At 43.5% G+C, this 21,568-nt stretch overlaps 1 protein-coding gene across 4 annotated transcripts in view; it reads right to left on the bottom strand.

Annotated features, from left to right (window-relative positions):
• The window catches only part of LOC311013815 (teneurin-3), a 126,700-nt gene that overhangs the window by 91,171 nt on the left and 13,961 nt on the right, over positions 1-21,568 (bottom strand). The window contains exon 1 of one of the 4 annotated variants that reach the window (XM_084010038.1): positions 10,525-10,868. The exons of the other annotated variants lie outside the window; for them this stretch is intronic. The gene's annotated coding sequence lies outside the window, so the exon portion shown is untranslated. Of the gene's footprint in view, positions 1-10,524; positions 10,869-21,568 lie in introns of those variants that run through there. 4 annotated transcript variants of the gene reach the window in all.

The following is a 21,568-nucleotide window of genomic DNA, read 5'->3' as shown; positions in this document are numbered from 1 at the left end:
TAAATATCCTCATGAAAAAATGAAATAGGCCCGTGGAGAACAACTTCATCTTGCAGACGTACAGCGGACTGATCACCGCTGGCTGGCTTAAACATTAGAATCCCTCTGCAAAGAAGGTCAAAAGTTCAACGGCTAAACCGTGTTTTACTGTGCGAGACAGTGAATTGTTACGTGCCTACTTACTGCGACTCACTCTGGAAGGACATCAACTAAATGTTTGATATGCAAAATGCATTTTTTACTGCAGCTAATAGCATAAGCAGCAAAAAAATATCATTTAGGCTAATGGTTGCAGATGCAATCATTGCGATCTAATGGCTTTGATGAGTATATGTGTAGTAGGCCTATACTAATAAACCTGACGAGGAAACTTTGCTCTCTGTAATGGACATGGATCTGCATCCCTCTCTCTGCTGCAGCTTCAGCAAATGCTATTAAATCATGTTTCTGTTTCCCTCGACAACAACAGATACGTCGAGATGCATTTAGATGAATTAGCTCAGGTAAATGCTTTGTTCCAGTGACATTATAACGCGTGTAGGGGGCAAATGGTGTTAACACAGCGATAGCAAAACAAAATAGCAGCGAGCAGGTCCAGCCGTGTGTCGACAGCATCCATTACGCCTCTCCGTGCGCGCTCCCCATTAAGCCTCTTCATGTGACTCAACAGGGCCGTGCATATATCTGCCGTTCGGTCGGCGTACGTGTAAACTATGCAATTTGCCTTCGGCGCCACAGCAGGCATCAATTAGCGCCTCTTCTCACGCCTCTACGTCTGAACTGCATCAGATTTGGTTTCCGCGACGCTCGCAAACATGATGCGAATCCGTCACGACGCCGGTGAAAGGAAGGAAACGTTCAACAGCGAGGAGCTCACTTATTGCTCACCTTGGGCTTTTAAAATCAAGAATAATTATCAAGCATTGTGCCGCGTGATAACAAATTGAAATGGAAAAGCATTCATCATCGTTGGTGGTCGATTATGTGTGGAGAAAAAAAGGTACACTAAAACATATTTTCTCTGGGAGGCACCTGTATCTTATAATTATATTACACCTGTGTTAAGCAAGGCATTATTTGCACCGTTTTCACAATATTAGAATTAATGGATTATCCCTGAGCCGATGCATTTAAAAAAAAAAAGACATTCACAAAGGATATGGCAATTAGCTGAAATCACAGCTGCCCCAGATACAACAGCATAAAGGTCATGGTTCTGATCATTATTTATTCCAGCACTCTTTGCATTATTGCATTCTTGTTTAGGAGTTTACATTCACAGTCCAGCTTGTATATAGACACTGTATATATTTGTATTATATGTTCTGTTACATGTCAGCTGTGTCCTTGTTTTTAGCTGCATGTCTATTCCTGCCTTTGCTGGAAACTGTTCATGAACTACTGAGTGCATTGAGAGCAAGAGAAAACGGAAGTCAGATTTCTTGTATGTGCGCACACACACACACACACACACACACACACACACACACACACACACACACACACACACACTTGGCCAATATAAGCTGATTCTAAAATTATTCAGAATCTGATTATTAAAAACACTCAGGCTGTGTTGAAAATCACTAAGGTACTGCACACTGCCTTTTTAATCAACAATTCGGTATGATTTTACCAGCAGACAGTTACACACTGTTGCAGGCAAATTTTCAAACAGGCCTCATTTGGATAAACTGACCACGTACTGGGGAATCATAAATGGCTACTTTCTCGCACAAAAACACTAAAATGTTATAAACTGAAATATTACCGGCTTTTAGCCGGGGGTCAAAATCTCAAAAGATTTTTGAGGAAAAGACAGCTGGTGTCGAGGCACGGTGTCTGAATGCATTTGTGTGGCAGTTATGTGTTTGCAGGAAGCTCACATCTCATGCTTAGATATTCTTGCTAATGTCGGACACATCCGGGCATGCACACAAAATCCCCATACCATAAAGTGTGAATGCACGACATGCTCAATTTTATGGCAGGAAGCGATTCCCAGCACAGCCTCACTTGTTGTTTTTGAATACACTGACAAACAGGTGATGGTTGGATTTATTTTTTTTTAAATCTGCCTTTATGATGAAAAAGCAATTTTGCTTTTGTCTTTTGGTTGAACACAGCAGCTTGACGCCGTTATCAAACTGTGCCGGTTTGCCTCTTAGCAACGCACGCAGCAGAACGCGCATGACTGTGAGACGTCTCTGCTGTGGAAGACACTGATCGTCCTTCAGCTCGGGCCTAATCATGTTTGCTTTGCCTCAATTAGATAAGGGAGGTGCGTCGTCAACACACGCGCTTTTCTCGTGTCTCCTCTGATGGTCCCTGTGCTCCCCCCCCCCCTCCCCTCCCGCACACCAAATGGCAGCAGTAGGAGGCAAAAGGATGGTTCACGTTCGTCATTTCACACTGGAACACATCCATCAGCATTAGGATCATAAAAAAAGCCGAGATGAGACTGACAATGGAAACTGAGAAGTGAAATGTGAGAGAAAAGGCGGCGGCGGGCAGCATATGGCTTAGTGGAACCATGAGTTATCAGTTTATAAAAGAGGCAGCAGCTGGTTAAGTTTCCCTGGCTGGAACCACACTGTACTATTCTTTGCTCTTGACCAAATGAAAGGTATTGATACGGCAGTGAACCCACAGTCTGCAGTCACACTTGTTCCCGGTGTCATATTTCAGCCATAATGCACAATGGACTGTCGCTATATTTGCACACGCTTTCCTCGTGTGTATCGATAGCATCTTTCCTCTCTTGGGGAGCCGGGAGTTCCCATCCCCGGTACACGCCGTTGGATCACGGCGGGACACAACGCTAAACACAATCTGGTGCTCGGCTGATCTTGAAGAAGCGAGTGTTGCGGTTTAGAGAGGCCCGGCGACGGAGGCGATAACAAATCTGGACTAACATGCAGCGCAGAGACAGTCGATAGATACACTTCACAGCCAATCTGTAAGGCTGGACCGCCATCTGATACGGCGGCTAATCACACGACGGTCACCTTTTCTTCCCCGTCGGCGCCGAAATGATATCAAGATCTGGCTGTTTAACGTGGAATTATGCTAATTTTTATCAGATGAAATAATCACTCGACGCCAGTATGGATGTGCTCCGCTCGCTTTTAAAGCCTCGACATGCCTCCGGACGCCGTGCAAATAAAGGAACGACCTCATCCTTGGTGTTTATACAAGACACTGTCAATAATGTAATCCCTATGATTTAGTTAGAAATCACATCTGCCACATTCAGGTGAAGGCCACTTTGTCTCCTACATATTCATAGGCGGCAATATTGACTAAATGTCTCATCCGGCTGAAGGTACAATGGGAGGCGTGAAACTAGAGGATCAGTTGGCGTGAATATAAGGCAAAGAGAAATGCATACAGGAGATTCCGGGATTAGCTCTGAAAGCTAGTATGCTAACGCAGTCTCTTCACTCAGGTTTGGACAGCGAGGACTTACTGGAGCGGACGTTTGGCAGACGGGCTAACTTCCTGAGCAGCGAGGAGTTAGAAAGACTTTGAAGTTCCCCCCGCCGCTCGTGGCTAGCAGTTAAAAGAACACGCCTCCGCTCCGCAAATCACACCTGTGGCAAGCTAACCCCGCGGCACTCAGCGAGAGGGGTCAGTGACCGCAGAGAGCCCGAGCCCCGCGTTTACCGGGAATCCGCTGTGTTCCCGGAGCGACAATAGGATCTCATTGTCGGGTGTTTAGCCAGATAAGGTCGCGCACCCCGGAGGGATTAGCGTCTGCTTTTCATCAATGTAATGCTTTAAAAAACAGGTTTCGGCGAACGTGCCGTGGATCAACCAATTTAAATGCTAAACCTCTTTCTCTCTCTGTGAGAAGATTGGGGCCGAGGGCTAAACACATACTGATAAACAAATCAACCTCGCTGTAAGGACTCGGGAGGGGGGGGGATGGATGACCCTCAGAGCTTTATTTGTACAGGGAGTACTGGGGAAACGGTGATATAGCCTGCAAAGTGTTAAGGTGAGAGGCCCTGTTTGGCGTGATAATACTTCCAGTGTCGGGTTCCCTCCGTCGGATAGAGCCATCCCGAGGCGCTGTAGTCGATGCTAAATATGCAAACGGGCCTTCGGGATGGTTTGTGATAACAGCAGGAGGAGGCCATTCAGAAAAATGTCACCACTCAAGGTTTAACACAACACAGTCACAGCCGCCTCGTATGTACAGCAACAATATGCGCCGCCGCCGCTCGCACGCTACCCACAGCTGTAGTTGAATTAGGAGGCTGGCTGGATCATGCCGGGAAGTGACATTACTCTTTGAGAGCGGCGTAATGATCACTATCAATCTCTTCATTGTCGAGTCACATTAGCGAAATCAGGGAGGAGTACTGGAAAAGAGGGAAGGAGACCGCCGAGAGACATCCTCCGCCATGGCGGCATTGGCAGGGCATTAATCACGGTAGCGGGACCCTCTCTGTGTCCAGGCCGAAAACTGTCAGGGTAAACACTTCATCCGATAGAGATGCTACTGTTATGCCGGGAAGAGAGAGAGAGAAAAAAACGAAAGAGAATCCTGGTGTCCCACCATCATTGGCAAACAGTTCAATGCATAACTGCCACAGCTTTCTCAGTCTAGATTCACATTTCTCTCTCAGGCCATTTCACAACGCCACTGCTGATGTCTTCAGTTTTCTTTTCTTTTTTTACTTTTTTTTTATCAAATACAGAGCCAGTCAAGGACACAAAAAACTGTCATTATTCTGTAATCAGCCAGGCTCGACAAAGATTTCCCCGCCGCAGATATTCAACTCGGCCATTCTGGATGTAATAACAAGCGGCAAAGATGCTGTATTTAAAACTATAATACCACATCTGACATGCACCATGAAGCAGCCGTATGAGAGCTTTATGACTTTCGAAGCCCATATACAGCGCAATTCTGGAGAACTTGCAAAGCTTTCACCCATTAACTCCATCAATCTGAGTTTGCTCCATCACATTCGCTTAATGTTGACTGTCTCTGCAGTCTCTGGCTGGGGAGCTGCTACAAGTGCCCTCGCTGGGAGAAAGATTTTTTTTTTTTTCTGGAAGTGAAACTTTTTTCTATTTTTTTTCTCTTCGTCTTTTCCGTCTAGTGTAGCAGCACACATGTCATAGTCAAGTGGTTTATGAAACCACACGTTCCCCGACTCCACTACTTCCATCTAAATAATGAATACTCTGCCACTTGCAGTAATCCTCCGGCAGCCATCCCCAGAAATAGAACAAAGTCAGACAGAGCACTCATTCTCTCCCCTTCACTTTTCAAAACAAATAATGCTGATTCCCGAAAAACCCACTCGTACTGCTGCCACTCCAATCACTCTGCATGTTAATGGTTTACAATACTGGCATGTGCCCCCCCCCCCCCTAAAATAAAGGTGCAGTGGACTGTCAGGTTACTGCAGTGATTCGACATTCTTGGCCACATCTAGGTCGCCACTTCAAAGTTTTGCTTAGTCTCTATTTGAAAGCAACATCAAAGCGGGGCTAAGCCAACGATTTCAAAAGGCATCAAGGGCTAACCAAAAAGGTACAGTAACCGGGAAGGGCACCTTTGGGCTTCCTATGATGGATGCTAAGAAAGGGGAAAGACAGAGGAGGCTGAGGGAGGCGGGTGAAAAGAGAAATGACGAGGGAGAGAGGTGAGCTTATATGAAAGGTATCCTTAATTAGACGGAATGTTTGCCCTCTTCCACAAATTCCTTCATGTGGCGCCAGGGAAAAAAAAGACCAAAGCTGATGAGTCTTGGGAGAACTATCTGACTAAGTGGCCTTTTATTGAGGGATAAAAAGCTCCTCTTTGCCTCTGTTCCCATCCACTGCCCCTGATTATGGAAGATGTGAAGGCGGATGAAAGGAGGCCAAGGATTTTTTGACGTGTCCTATTGTGTGCAGATGTGATGACGGAGTCTGGCATTTGGCAGCGACACCTATGAACTGCCTCCGGAGGCCAATTATGACGGGAAAAAAAACACGTGTTTAACAGATTATTCTTGGAGAAAAGGCTTTAATTTATCGGTATATTATCATTTCAGCTGTCCAGAAGATGGCTTACAAATCAATATTTAACACCACATGACCTCGCCATAATAAAGGATTTGGCAACTATCTCATAGGAACAAATATATCAGCATGAAGTTTGCAAAGTTTGTGTCTGCAACCAAACTATTCTTGGATTGTGACAGCGCTGTAAACCGCGCAGCACGCTCATCCGAATACATATGCGATGGCAATTAAAGCAGACATGAGGGGAACCCGCAAACAACGATGATCTAAACTGGTGTTATGGTCGCTCTTCCATTTTTTTTTTAAAAAATGCATCAAACTTTGGCACTCGCAGCCGAGTTGATTGATCAAGCGCCGCGCTAATGAAAGCTGTGAGACTGAGGGAGATTAGATGACTGCTAAGCTTTGACCCTGGATGTGAAAACAGCGAGGGCTGGGGATTGCTATCATAAAGCAGCTAAATGGCTTATTTCACCTCCAGCTCTGGTAGCCACCCACTGGTATCACTGTTTGGATAATGATACCCGTAAATGTCCGCAGTAAACAGCTGAGGAACTGGGGCTCCGGCCCTTTCCCATCACCATTACATGAGGTAGAGGATGATCATTACCTTGTGAATTCTTGCCACTGTAGCGAGTCGGAGTTAGGGACGAAACAACAATCACAGACATAACACAGACGGACAGATCACAACAAAAACTTGCAATACCGTGGGTTTTGGAGAAACTTTTGGCGATTTTCTTCAAATAATGTTGACCCCCTGCGAAGAACACAGTGCAGGGGCAAACACTGAGCACACACAGGCTACACACATACAAAGACATTTATTATAAGAGAATCAAAACAACAACAGTGTTAGACGCACTTAGAAGCCACACAGACCATATCCTCCCGTCACTCAAAATGGGAGCCAACAAAAATTGAAGTCGAATTATAACCACGAGATGGCAATCATGATGCTTTCCCCAAAGAAACATGTACCATGTTTACAATTAGAAAGCTATTTTAGATCAAATATTGATCCTGTAGTTTGAGATCAAGAATGTGGACAGCAGTGGAATGTAACAATGTACATCATTTATATATTGAATATTTCCCTTTGATGTTACTTTACACTTCCACTCCCCGTTTAGAGGGACTATTGTTTTAATTAGTATGTAAAACGGTTTACACTAAGTCCACCGGCTAGTAAAACATTGTCTGTTCTTACATCTTATTGAAGCAATTATCAGTAAATAAATAATATATGGTATGAATATGACACACTCAAACTAAACCATTTTGCTTGTGACACATTTAAGTCCATTTTGCTAATACTACTCGCATACTTGAGTACTTTATAAAGTATATTACTACTACCTTTCTCTTATACAGGATGTGAACACTTCCTCTATCACTTACAATGCAAACGTAAAATAAATGGCCTTTTTTACGACTATAATCTATAAAAAAAATAAAAAGCCATTAGATGTTTGTTGCCATGCAGTGATTTAATGGCCTGTTAGTATTTTAAATGTGTTTTTGTCTGAACTATGCCATATAACACTGTGACGTTTTGAATCAATACGATTTCTATAGTGTATTTAATCCCATCTGCCAGTGCATTTATTTATTTTGTGGTTCTTCTTTTCTTCTTGGGCTTTTTAACGTGTTGAGCTGTGATCAGCTGCAACCTTGGAGTTGTACATGACTGGAAACCAGCTTTCTGCTTGAATCCAGTCGAGCGTTTGTTGAGGGGAAGAACAAACAAACAGCCAAGTAGAACTTCTTTAAGGATGTGTGGCCAAGTTTTTCCAAATATAAGAGTTAACCGTTTACAAGCTGTATTGTTTAACAGTATTTTCCCATAATTCTACCGATCCTCACATTTAAGTTTTCCTTTCTAATCATACAGTGTGTTTTTAATTAACTTTTCTCAATAGACGCCGGTTGAAGCTTTCAGGTGTGCTGATTCTGCATCCACATTATTTGACTGAGTTTTAATTAAAAACAAAGACTCAGTGTCTCCCAGATGACATCACTCTGTGGACAATTTCACACTCATGGCTTTTCCAAGAGCTTATTAAGATCATTTTAGAGGTGGCTGTGACGATAATGTGTGAGGAATAATGTCAGCTTTGTCTTTCGAGGAAGCAGACACGAGCAGGTTTTCTGCCTTTCAATCAATCACAAAAACGTCCACCCTGCATATCTAATACGAGTTATGTGCCCACAGAATGTAGGCCAACGGTACGCATATATGCAATGTATATATTCATGTATGGTATGCATGTACCGGACAAACAATATGCATTTATTCATGTAGCCATCCATCTATCTATCTACAGCTTCATGTTTTAGACAGGATTAGAATACAAAAAAAAAAACATATAAATGCTCAGAACTCAGCAGTTTTTAATAAAAACACATAAGGCAATATTTCTTGATTCTTTCCTCCCATCATGCTCACCTTGAGGGTACTTTGTGTCAATCTTTATGCGGAAAATAAAATCATGAGCAAACTAACAGGTTCTCCGGGACTTAAAGACAAACAAATAGGTATTTTGAGTCATTTTCGCCGATGCTTAGTTGGGATAATTAAAGCCGTGTGTGTGCTTCATAACCCAAAATGAGTTGAACGGAACATCATTTCCAGAGGTCCACATGGAGACATCCAGCACTGCCCAATAAACAAATAAACACATAGTCCTCATTCAGACATTACATAAATTAAACAACAGCTCATCCTTTCATTACATAAATTATGGAACAGTTCATCCTGAAACCACATCATAATGCACAAAAGCCTTTGTTGGCCAACGCTCCTGCTGGCCCTGAAGTCCCGTCATGTGTTTGCCAGTAAGACTGAGAGGAGAACGAGACTGGCAGAGCTGCCTGGTGAAACATGAGATAAGAGAAATTGGAACAAAAAATGGCAGACGCTGTTAATGTGAATGCTAAAGTCCACCGAGAGACCCCGAGTAAAGACAGGAAGCCTGTGCAAAGTCTTGATAGTCCACCATATCAATCACCCATAATGATTGATGATATTTAAGGTAGAACTCTTAACGTGTTGAATGTCACCATGACAACTTGAGTTCTCTCCTCCATCATATACAACTTCACATTGGAGGTATTTACCTCTTTCTCCAGGGACACGAAACCACTGTTTCAACGTAATTACCGCTGATGTATAAAGATGGCGGGATCACAATACACCAACCTCCTCTGCAGCACGCCCACCCCCTCGATTACCCCTTCACACCGCTCCACAGGCAAAACATGGCCCAAAAACCCGGCTACAGCACAACCAATACCGCGGCTTTAAAACAACACAACTGACGGGTGTTTATGAACATGCAATTCATCATTTCCCACTCATTCGGGCAGCTAAATATATAGCTACCTCGCCCCACAACTCACCTCATGGCCCCACGGTATAATTCATCCTGAAGCCTCATAAGATGCAAAGCCCGCGGGCCGCTGAGGAGAGCTCCATGCATTAACCTGCTCGTATTTACCTGTGAATGTATGTGGGGGCCGCCGCTGACTGCGTGACCCTTTGCAGCGAGTCGCACCTCCGTTGATGCATTTGCTCTGCTTACATCGGCCACCACTGGCCACACGCCGATTACTCTTCGTCTTCCTAGCTATTGGTCTGCTAAGCACTTCAATCCATCTATGTCTCCGAAGCACGTGACGTCAACCGCCCGGCTGATTAATCAAAGGCAAGTCAACACACGGAAGAAACACCTTTGGGTGCCTCGCGTTGGCATACATTACCCACAATGCTTCACGGATGTCACTGTTAAATGTTGAACGTGTGAGGATTCTAAAAAAGCAGCAGCCGGAGCGCGAGCCAAGAAATACAAGTATAATGTCTTATCGCTGGGATGCAGTTTAGAGACCTCACGGCGAGACACTGTAATATTTTATTTAATCCAATATTAAATTGGCTCCCTTTTTCCATTTGTTCCACATAATCAAGCAGAGCTTCTGATGATTTGAGCAAAAACTCTAATCGTGGTACCTTGTGTGTTTATGTAAAACAGTGATGAACCCCTCACTGCGACTGTTTCCACTGTGAACTTGAGCCGAGCCGAAGTCCAGACATGTAGACGTGGTCTTTGAGCAAGTGCGAAACGCCGAATTATCAATTTACACGTGTTGGGCAGTTCCATTTTAAACGCAACACACACTGCCCACTCATAATGAAAAGGAGACCCACAAGGGGACTGAAAGGGAAACGATGGACTGTGGCTTTCTGCAGTAACAATAAGGCCCCAGACAACCGAGGGGGGGGGGGGGGGGGGGGCATTACATAGCCCTCGCAATGCATTAAACATTATTTCGCCACATCCAAGTTGTTGACAGATGCAAATCATCTTCAACTCTACATTTGTCAGCACAGATGTCCAGCAACAAAATAAATAAATAACAGGAACTGGTTATTGAAGCCGTATGCAAATTTAGGTTAATTCCTTACAAAAGGATTAGATGAGAAGTTGGGAGTGTTACCTCAAATGCCGCCTGTAGCAATCCCCCCACTGATGCTTCACTGTATCAAGGTCCACTTCTCAGCCTGCGATGCTGCTTTGTATTGGATTCACAAAAACGCTCCGGATCTCCTCCTCTCGCCACTGTTCCTGCACAAGCCGCACGCTGCAGAAGAGCACACTATCGCGCCGACACATGGACGGCACTCAGGCGATGTCAAAAGGGTTAAAACCTAGTGGACCGGAAAGTCACACCAGCATCGTTCTAGTTGCCAGCCGCCGCTGCCTGCCGCACTCTCCAGCAGCTCTCCACCTCCTCCTTCTCTTTCCTCTTTCTTTTTTTTTTTTTTTTTTGCTCAACCTATCTCATGGGCTTCTCCCCCCCCCCCCTCCTCCTCCTCCTTATGTGAGATGGTAGACGAGAGCGCCGGGGCGATTTGCACCACTCTATCATGGATCGTGTTACGCTGTCTGGCTGTAGCGGCGGTCACAGATGATAGGCTGAGGAGCTTTGCGTGTGTGTTTACCCCTCAAAAGAAAGTAGCGGGAGAGAGGGAGGGAGGGAGAGGTAGGCTGCCAGCCTTCAAACACTAATACCTGGATATGGGAAGCAAAAAAAAAAGATTATCGTGCTAGGTGACAGGCTTTGACATGAAACACTGATGCGAATGCATGAGGGAGAGTGTCACTGACTTCCTGTGTCCAGACCTCAAAGAGACACTTTGAAACGCTCCTTATTTCGTCTGACATCATTTGATTAATCTGATGAAAATACAATCCGTGATTTATCTTTGTTTTGCATGCATGCATAATGAATAGCCTTTGTCTCTCTTATTATTTTAATATTTCATGACATCCTTAAGCTCATTAGAATACATACAATAGCATATGCGATGGATTCTGCGGGCGACGTATAGCCTCTGATAATTTGATCACAGACGGGTTCGTACATGAGAAAAACCCGAGAAAATAATTAATTAACGGCACACTTTTATACCGAGCCTGTCAACGCGACGATGAGAACTAAAGCTATCCGCTCCTCGTTTTTGATCTTTTTTCTTGTTGACTAGTTTGTCAGCGTTGTTTGTTCAGTTTTGACAGCGTTTTAAAAAGAAGGCAAACTATTTGACTGACTTTATAAGACGCACTGTCACAAACCGCGGCTTCTAATCAAAGGAAAAGAGCTGCTTTCACAGAGTCCTCTGTGGATTGGAAATGGCCACGTCCTCATTAGCTTCTCAGGAGCGGCTCTTGGTTTTCTTTTAATGTAGCCTTAATAAAGGAAGGTATAAATACTAGTAAACACTATAGCTACGTCTGTCTCATCGATGGTGCCATGTCTTGTTATTTACGGCTGCATGCTGAGCATTTTTATGAAATACAAGAGAAAAAACAGCTATCAGGGAAAATCTCCCCTGATTTTAACTCTGTTGTATTATCTTTGACAAAAATGCCAAGATGTATTCACAGACTGATTCATAGAATATCAGCTACAGGAAGTTCCATGAACCATTCATTTTCCTGTAAAAAAAAATAAATAGATAAAATGACTTCATAGTGATAATTTCGTAAAACGCTGCCCTCTATTAGCAGTTCAGAAAACTGTCTATGACTTTGATTCACTGGAGGCAAGGTGGCCATGTCTATTTTCTTAGATTCCTGGTTTAGACGTTAACAAAGTGAACTTAAAGCTGAACTTCAAAAATATTGCAATTTTAATAACAATCCACAAAAAAAGATGGACTAAAAAAAAACGAATCAACCAAAATTGAAGCAGCAACCAAGATATCCTGCCTATAAGTCCATAAAATGGTTCAAGCTCCAGAAACCCTGGAGCATACATGTCCCACAATGCAAGTGGAAAGCATCTTTTATTAAACCTCCCCTGCCTCCTAAATGCCTCCACAATGCAGGTTTCCTGTGAAAGGCTGGTCGTCTGTAATAATCTCTTACATGCTTAGAAATGATGGCACATTGATCATAGACTAGATGTGAGGTCACTGCTACAGACATTATAGTCATGTTATGGTCCATTTGAACAATGCAGTACTGCAGTCAAAGAGACAATGCTAGCACAGTAAAAAAAGAAAAGAGACCATTAGCCAGTATTTAGCTGGGGTTTGACTCATTCATTGTTTTGACCTTGGCATCCCATTAATTATTATCCAAGTCTTTCAAAACCCAAAGCACATTTGAAACTATTCCAAGCCAGAGTTGCATCACGAGCATGACAACTACTGAACCAGATTCTCATTTTAAAGGAAGTTGTGAAGAAAGCAACGTTCTGTCACGTCGTCCATCCAGCATGTGTCATGACTCTGAGGGTGTGTTCAAAGCATTCCCACATCATCACCAAGCCCATTCAACATGCTCTCATCCATAAACAAGCTGACTGTTTGAACCTTACTACAAACATAACCTCGTCCTTTCAGATTGCAACATTAGCTGTGATGGATCGCCTCGTCGCTCACTCTCAGCTAAAGGCAAAAAGAACAGCGTTGAAATAATCTTCATATCGCAACATTTTCCAGGGGATTTCACTTCTTTTTTTTTTACATCCCATGTGTTTTAAAATGTGTCCAGAATTTCCAGGAACAATGTAAAATAATATACATTCTAGAGGTGTTTTTTATGGTCAGGGCATGGATCCTTGGAACGAGGAAACTGAACCTCTGAGTGCCTCTTTAACTGCAGTGAATTTGGATAAATAATTTGCTGATGAAGCCTGCTGATCTGCAGCTCCGTCTCCCTGCTCTCTCAGTGGAATGACCCAATAACTTGTGCCATTTAGGAACAGAAGCACTCTGTGAGTCTATAAAGGAGACAATCGTCCACATATTAGCATTATAAAATGATTATCTGATTTGCGTTCTTTAAAATGCAAAGATGAAATCATAATCAATAATGTTTGTTTTTATAATCTCATGCCATTTTTTTTTCAAACCCCCTGATCGATAGCATAAATAGTGAGTTGGTATGGATGCCCTTTTGGAAATGACATTGGACTTTGAGCCCACTCTGCTAACATTCTTTCCACTTATGATATGAAGTTCAATGTTTTTAAACACACATTTTTGAAAGTGTCTATATGTTGTCTAATACTAATACAGTATGTAACCTATGTGTATAGTTCCTGTTTGAGAAGTCTAATGAGTCACGCAGTGCTGCAGTGCATCACATCTGCAAAATCAACTGGGCATTTCATTTTTAATAAATCATCATGTGGGCTCAGCAGTCTGTAATGCTCCGCTTTCATTAATGACCAACAACTAAAACAGCAAAGGACTGATAAGACTCCTTTGAAGGTGGACATCAAAAGTGATGCCTCTGGGGTTGAGAACAAGGCAGCGCTTCCCGGTGCAAGCACACACTGGCTCAAAGAGCTCCGTTACGCCTGTGGGCTCAAGTGGGGAAATACGTTAGGAGTTTGGACCGCGGTCCTTGTAATCCAGGAGTGCCCCAGTTCCGTACGGCTTGAGTGAAATTCATATTGAGTGGCCCAAATTATTATATTCATCATCCGTCCAGAAGAAGCGGTGTTCTGGACCTGGTATAGGACGGGCTATTTTTAAGATGGAAGCATTTCCACATTAGTCATTTCAGAACACCTTGGAGACGATGTCGATTTCTATTCTTTTGGGAATAACAAACGTCCTCATTATAATTCCCACAGGCTTTTTCCTTAGTGAGGTGGTAGAATTAAAACTAGACACACGTGAGGGAGGAAAATGTCTTGTTCACAAATGGATCAGATCTGGACACTGTTTTTAATGATTACATACAAGAGAGCCAAAATAAAACACAATGGGGTGTTTGTGCATGCTTTACCATGTTGTTCGTATTCGACATGGGAATGGGGATGGGAATATAGTGTAGAGTGTGAAGGTGTACAGGAGGCTTGGTTAGGAGCACAGTAATTGGGGTTGGGAGGGTAACAGAAGAGGCAGTGAGCTTGGGTTTGGTCTGTTCTGGGAATAAATATGAAATCTGCTGAAATACAGGTCTTTTGACAGTCACCCGCCTACGTTTTTATCCATCCACTGTCAAAGCGGGATTACCCCCAAAGCCCACCTGGATGCCGAACAACCTACAGCCTCATTTTCGCTACAGTGTCATGCGCAAACAATGTGGGCGGGAGAAAGGAGGAATCGGCACTGGCAAAGATGCCGCAGTCATTTTCACCCGAGTAAACAATATGGGAAACGGGCCAAGATCTTCTCCACATAATATGCTTAATTCTCCAGCTAAAGGGGGGAAACAGCCTCGTATTTCAACTAAAGGGCTGTTGCTAAATGAAGGCTATTCAACCCAGATTCGATTTTGACATGCCAAAGCTGTCTGACGTAGTCAGTTCCTGATGTGGGAGGGGATGGTAGATCCCTTTGCTCTCCTTGTGCTCCATGGTCTCGGCCCAGCTGGCCTTTAGAATATGGATTATGTGTTGCCACGGCCGGGCTTTCGCTCCATGGGGGGCTGGACTGGGTGCCCAGCTTCGGCGGACTCCCCACCGAGACCCCTGGGTGAGAGGACGCCGAGAGACCCCTCGGTTCTCAAGACTGGGTCATTGAGAATGCAGCGGGTGTTTCCCACACAAGCACCATACGTCAGTGTGTGAAAGAAAATTAGCAAAATAAAAAAATAAATAAAAAGACAGTGAAAAGGGGGGATGGTGAATGGGAGTGTGGAACATCGAGGAAGAAGCAGAAGAAACAACGGAGATTGTGGGCACAACTGCAGAACTGCCGAGCACAATGCCTGCCCAGTCGGGGGGGAATGGGGGGGGTAAAAAATAGGAAAAGAAGCTTGGGAGTGCAGCTGTGCAGCAGATTTACCTTTCAAAAAAAAAAAAGTCTGGGGCGATAATAAGTATCCAAATGACAGCTCTGCTGCATTCCCGGCTAAAGTTAACCGGAGGTCGTGATGTCGAGTGCCAGCAGCAGACACAAAGGTCTGAGCGGCGGGGCGCCGGAGCAGCTAGCGCAGCATGGCTAAATGGGGCAGGTGACTTCCCATCTCCTCCACTGCCCCCGAGGTGCGGCCAATCACTGCTGGGGAAAAGTGGCGCCCTGGCCTGTGAGCCAGGCAGCCAAAGTGGAAGGACTAGAGAGGGAGCGGGAGTCTATCTGGGACCATGCATTATTCACAGGCACCGCTACGGCACTAAGACCTCCACAAAAGAAAGGCCTCAGGTTCCATCAGTGCCGACTTGTTTCCACTCTATTATTGATGGCAACACTACACCCTATACTTTTCCCTGATTTACTGGATTCTATCATTGTTGCTATAATAAAGGCTATTTCCAGTAAAGTCAGGAGCAAATGAGTGGAATATTTCCAAGCGCGGTGCCAGCGGGTGCTTCTTTCTCTGAATATTTCAGAATTGGCTTTAATTACACAAATCATGTGCGGTATTACGAAAGTGAACTTTTTTCCCCCTCAGTGCGCGCTCACCCTAATGCACACAGTGAAACCTGAAACCTTTGTGGAAATCATCAATCATGTCAAAGGTAGGTTTCCGTGCAAAATTAATTCCAGCGTGGAGACCTCCAGCTAGACCTAAGTGAAATAAATGAGCCATCCAATTACCACATTATGATCACATGTAGCCACTGTAAAAAAAAAGAAAAAGAAAAAAATGCACTGACAAAATGTCCCCATCAGCACCTCCCCTGTATCTAATAGTGACAGTATGCTAATGTTGTAAAACCATAACATTCTCCAAAAAAAAAAAATATTGTGTCTCACTTTAAGACAGTGACTGTCTGTGTTTCTGCTCATAGAGTCATTTTCTTGCTTTATTCTAAAGGGCAAGGGACTTAGAAAGAACTCCTCACAACACAGACAAGGAGCTCTCATTATTTTGGTAATATCAGACACGGCCCTAATGAAAATGTTCACTCATCTTGTGTTGTGAAATGAACCAAGAACTTTTAAAGGAGTAACGCGATGCAGCGATAGAGCTCGGCAAGTCATCCGATATTAAACGCCGCCGCTATCTGTATGTTTATTTATCGTAGCGCGTTGCATCATGGAGCTAAGCTATCCTTTATGTGATTTTTATCAGACTTTATGTTAAAAAAAAAAAAAAAAGCCACAGCTGAACTCGGTTACTTTGAATTTCATGCCAACGTCCCCATTATTACCGTGCACACATCAAAGATCTCCCCTAAATCTCTGCAGGAAACACAATCAATCTGCTCAGTATGCATGGCCGGGACAGCGGGCCATCTCCCCCTTTGAGGATGTCCACGCATTTGACCGATGTGCATTCGATCCCCCAGATTGTGGCTAATCATCATTACCGGCTGCTGAAACAATGACTTTCCTTCAGGCTGCTCGGCCTCAAGAAGGACACAAGGGATCTGGCAGTTTTTCTTATGGTGGCTTAGCACTTGAGTCGGGATTTGAGGAATTAAGGCGGACTTGGACACAACAAAATGTGCACTCTGATCATCCATCCAAGTCATCAACCATGGCCCGGCTCCCACTGTAAATCTGTCTCATGAATTAAACAGAATTCACCGATAGGTATTGTATTTTTGGGGAGGGGAAAGTGTGATGGAGTCGCCGTTTCAGTTGAGGGAATTTCATTTTATACATTTGCTCCCTGAAAACAAATGATGACTGCTGCACTTTACTAAAAGGAAATAAAGAAATAGAGAGTGAGAGAACAATAGGAGGGAAATGAGGACAGGTGCATAGAAGGCAGCGTTTGGGGAATTCTCCAAAATGGACAGCGGATTATGAAAAATGACTTCTTCCTCACGGTGCTTAAAGGTTAGGTCTCTATTACACAGAGAGCAAAATGTCAGCAGTATCCCCTGAAAGAGTGGACTATGATATTAATGGAGAGTCCAGGGAATGGGCTTCCCCTGACTGAGTTTCCCCTCCACCAGACACATTATTCATTGAGTTGTCAGCCGGCACCTGGCGCATGTAACACTAACATCTACAAACTAAATGATGGAGAGAATACGGCCCACCCTGGTAGGCAGCCAGTGGTGAAATGAACGCCGTACGTGAAGTATAATGGAGAGTAAAAGTACCGCTACTAGATAATCGAAGAGCACTTCGCCTAGGAAACTGAAGTTGTCGCCCAGGACTTATTAGCATAATGTTCAATTTTCGAGATAATACCGTGCTTTCATTAGGCTCTTAGCTACATCGGAGTCTGTACTGAGGACGGGGGACGAAGCACGGGGGGCTGTCATCAGCAAAAGAAGAGCAACCTTGCTTTAAAATGGTAAACACAAAATAATTGTTATCTTACAGCGGGAACAAAGTGTTAGATCTCCCGTGGCAAACTCACCGCCCACCAAAAAATAAACTGGTGTGTACAAAAAATGAAAGAAGGAAAGATGGCGTGTTTGAACGGGTGCAGGTGGTGGTTTGTATTTAGTGCTGACCGAGGACGCCCCTCATCGGATATCTCGAAGCGATCACGAGAGCGTTTTCACGTGTAATCTAACCGTGCGACCGTCGCTCGCAGCACAGATGACAAAGAACGTTGTGTTCTACAGAAACGTGATGAACCGAGATATGGATGACAAGATGATTTAACGTATTACAAAGCCGGTCATCAGTCACATAGCCGGGCACTTTATCTATGATGCAAAATGGCTTCTGTGTGAGGCATGGGTTGGTGGTGGTGGTGGTGGTGGTGGTTGGCGCTGGATTATTTGTGAGTGATATTCTCTTGCTGTGGTAAATATATTGTGTCATGAAGCAGAGGGTGGAAGAAACATTCCTCTCTCTCGAGCTGTTTTAATGAAGTCCCAAATGTCATCTTCATATGTCTTTCAAGAGCAAAACTCCAAGAGATTCCCCTCTCGCAGCCACACTGTCCCTCAGTGAGTCTTCAAGTGATTTGAAAACAATCGGCTTCTGTGGAAAGCTGCCTAACTAGGAAAACATAGAAAAAAGCGGTGCTGTAAAAGCGGGGTCAGGCGTGGGCAGTAAACAGGTGGTTTGGACTATAAAGTCTATCTTTGTGATTGGAGACGTTTGAAGAGCAGTCGAGGCGGCGCTGAGCTCCTGATTAGGGTCGGCTCGCTTTCGTCCCGGGAAAAAAAGAGTTAAATTAAAGAATAGTTTTGCTAACCATGTGCCAAAAATGACTTTAATCACCAGCATCTGATAATTCATTTGCAATTATCCTTCACTGCTACATCTTTAGAAACAGGGTAATAGAAAAAGGGATTTCACAGTAACACCATTATGGTGAAAATTGTCATTCAGTGATTTTTTTTTTTTTTTTTTTTTTGGTGAGTGGAGCGAAGAGCGTCAGAGGCTGAGTTTAAATTAGAGCCAACACATTTTTCTCTCAACAATAGTGAGGAGAAGGGAGGGGGGGAGGAGAGAGACAGGATGGGCTTCCAATTACTGGGGTACTGTGTGTGTCATCTTGACACCACGTTTGGGTTTCTTCAACAACGTATTAAATACACCACATACAGTAATGACGGAAAGACTGAGACTAGCAGTTGTAGTTATTATTGGGGGGGAATCCGCAAGCAGTTCCTCGTAAACAACTCCATAACGGTGTCAATATGTCCATTTTTGACAACTTGTGTCAAACATGCTTTTAGTCACTGCTTTTACTGCATTTGAAATCGAGCTGAAACGCCAACGAGCAACTTCTCCCCGAGATCTGAGCCCAACTCCACCCACTGCTTAATTTTGAAAACTATGAAGAGGACCAGGGGCTGAGAGAGGTGGGCGGGCAGGCAACATATACGCTGCTTTCCAGACAACTCTGAACTCCGACGTCTCTGACCTCCTGCGGGAAAAAGTACAATGGAACTCTAAAGTCAGAGTTCCTGCTTGAAAACTCAGAGCGAGTCCATATCTGATGTCACACAATAGTTGAAAAAAGCATTGTGTAAAGGGTACACCATCAACTGAAAGGCAACTTACAGTATATGCACATGGATTTTATGAAAATAATTTAAATTGATGTCAAAATATGTTGACATCAACTGGTAGCTGGTTACGGCTGCCATCTCTAAAAGTTATTTTCACTGCATGTAAGATATTCAGGAAAACATTACAAATGTAAGTTTGTCAAGGCCAGCTAAATATTTTGTCAATAATTGGCATCGAGCTGGAAATATCTAACCTCCGATTTGTCTGGAACGTACCAACAGATATATATATATATATCCCAACTGGTCGACTCTACATCAGCATTGGATTTGCGAGGTTAGGGGCTGATTTTAAATGGTAAAAGGCGTGTTGAGTCATTTTCAGTCGCTGACATTTTGTGGGAAAAGTCAATATTAACACCAGCCTTAATGTGTTTTATCACAGCAAGGTCATATAATTAAGTTTACAGTTTACAATTAACTTTTAGATGCGCAGCCCCTCTTTTAGAATTTCTAATAACGTAACAAATCTGAAAACCATCACGGCTAATCACCTTTATTTAAAGGTACTTTCCTTTGTATTCTTTTTTTCGTCCTTTTTCCTCCTAAAGTCAAAGTAGATTAAAAACAAGACACATCATTATTTAACTTGTCTTAAATCTCCACTGGGGAATCTCCAACTTTGCACGTCTACAACGCCAAATGGCAGCAAATGTGAGATTCAGCACCCAGAAATCATGTAACATGACAAGAGCAAACTGGAGGCAGCAAGCTCATGTTTGCCCAGCTGGCCTGTCTGATCACTTTTTACCAAATGATACCAAACGATGAGTGAGGAATCAGCTCAAACTTTGGCCAATCCATCTTTCTCTGGATGGAGACTCAGTACGTTTGTAAATAAGATAATAAAGGTTGTAAATGAATTGGTCATTGAAGTCATTGAGTGATTTCTTTTAAGCAAAAGATGCGAAAAAAGGTTGCAGCTTCTCGAAAGTGTATTTGCTGTTTTTCATCTGAAAGATGTCACCTTGGGCTTTGGGATATTGTGATGGTCGTTTTTTTTCACTCTTTTCTGACCGTATTTGAACATAAAAGTAAAAAGGTATTTGGTTGAGTTCTGATTGATCAATATCTTTTAGTAAAGTCTTTATACTGTAACGGTGGTGGGTGACGATGGCGGGATACATTCTACATTCAAGTCTGTTGAACTTCAAACTTTAAAGTTGGGAAATGCGTCGTCAGCCCTGGACGTCTGAACAATTGTAGTTATTCTTTCAATAGACGGATGTTCCTCAGAGACCGAAAATACAATGTAAGCTCATGTTTGACCAGAATCAGGATGGACATTTGCTACATGATCGTTTTTACTATTTTCGCTTCGCAAATGTATTCTTCAGACGATCGCCCACTCTCGCCCCGTCTAGAGTGCATCTCTCTTTCAAACCTGCCAACCTTTAGAGCTGCCATGCACAACTCCACAGACAGCTCCTCTGGGTAATGTAGAAAAAGACATAGGTGGAAACTGCTCTAACCTATTTGCCAAATGGTCTGTCATCTAATGCCCCGGTGCTGCTCTGTTGTCTAATCCTGCTGCTGAGGCCTCTAAAAGGATACATTGGCCTAATAAGATGAATGGGCTTTGACCCTGAAGCTGCTAAAAGCCAACCCGGCCAATTTATCTGAGTGACCTCTACTCTTGGCAGAGACGTCCCTCACCTCTCTTGGAAGCCTTTAGGTAGGATCAATACCATCGAGGCAAAACAATCCAAAACAAGGAGTGTCTTGAAGCTGGGATACAACCGCTCATTGTCTTTAACAACTCTAAATGATAAAGTGGCAAAGATCAGCATTTTAGTTCTTTCTTTCTGTAGTCAATATTTGTTTCAAGTGAGTTTTACTTGAAATTTTTGCATTATGTTTGGCCCACTAAATCAGCCCTAATTCAATCGGGTATTCTCAAATCACAAATGGCTGATGTCAAGCAACATGACATACTGATTCATCAGTAATGTTATTACGCAAACCACAATCAAGGCTATTCCAGGGCTGAGACTGCAACATCGAGAGGAGCATTTTGAGTTAAAATAAGATTCTGTCGACTAAATTAAGGATTCTGTTTCATGTTCTGTTTATTGGCGTGGGGTTTTGTTCAGCCGAGATAAAAGGCCCCGGCTCGGATAGGTCGAGGCAGGATACGGAGAAG

Source organism: Eutrigla gurnardus, assembly GCF_963514095.1.
Source record: "Eutrigla gurnardus genome assembly, chromosome: 5".
In the NCBI taxonomy this organism is placed as follows: domain Eukaryota; kingdom Metazoa; phylum Chordata; class Actinopteri; order Perciformes; family Triglidae; genus Eutrigla; species Eutrigla gurnardus.
The sequence above is the reverse complement of the archived record's forward strand: the minus strand, read 5'-3'. Positions and strand labels throughout refer to the sequence as shown.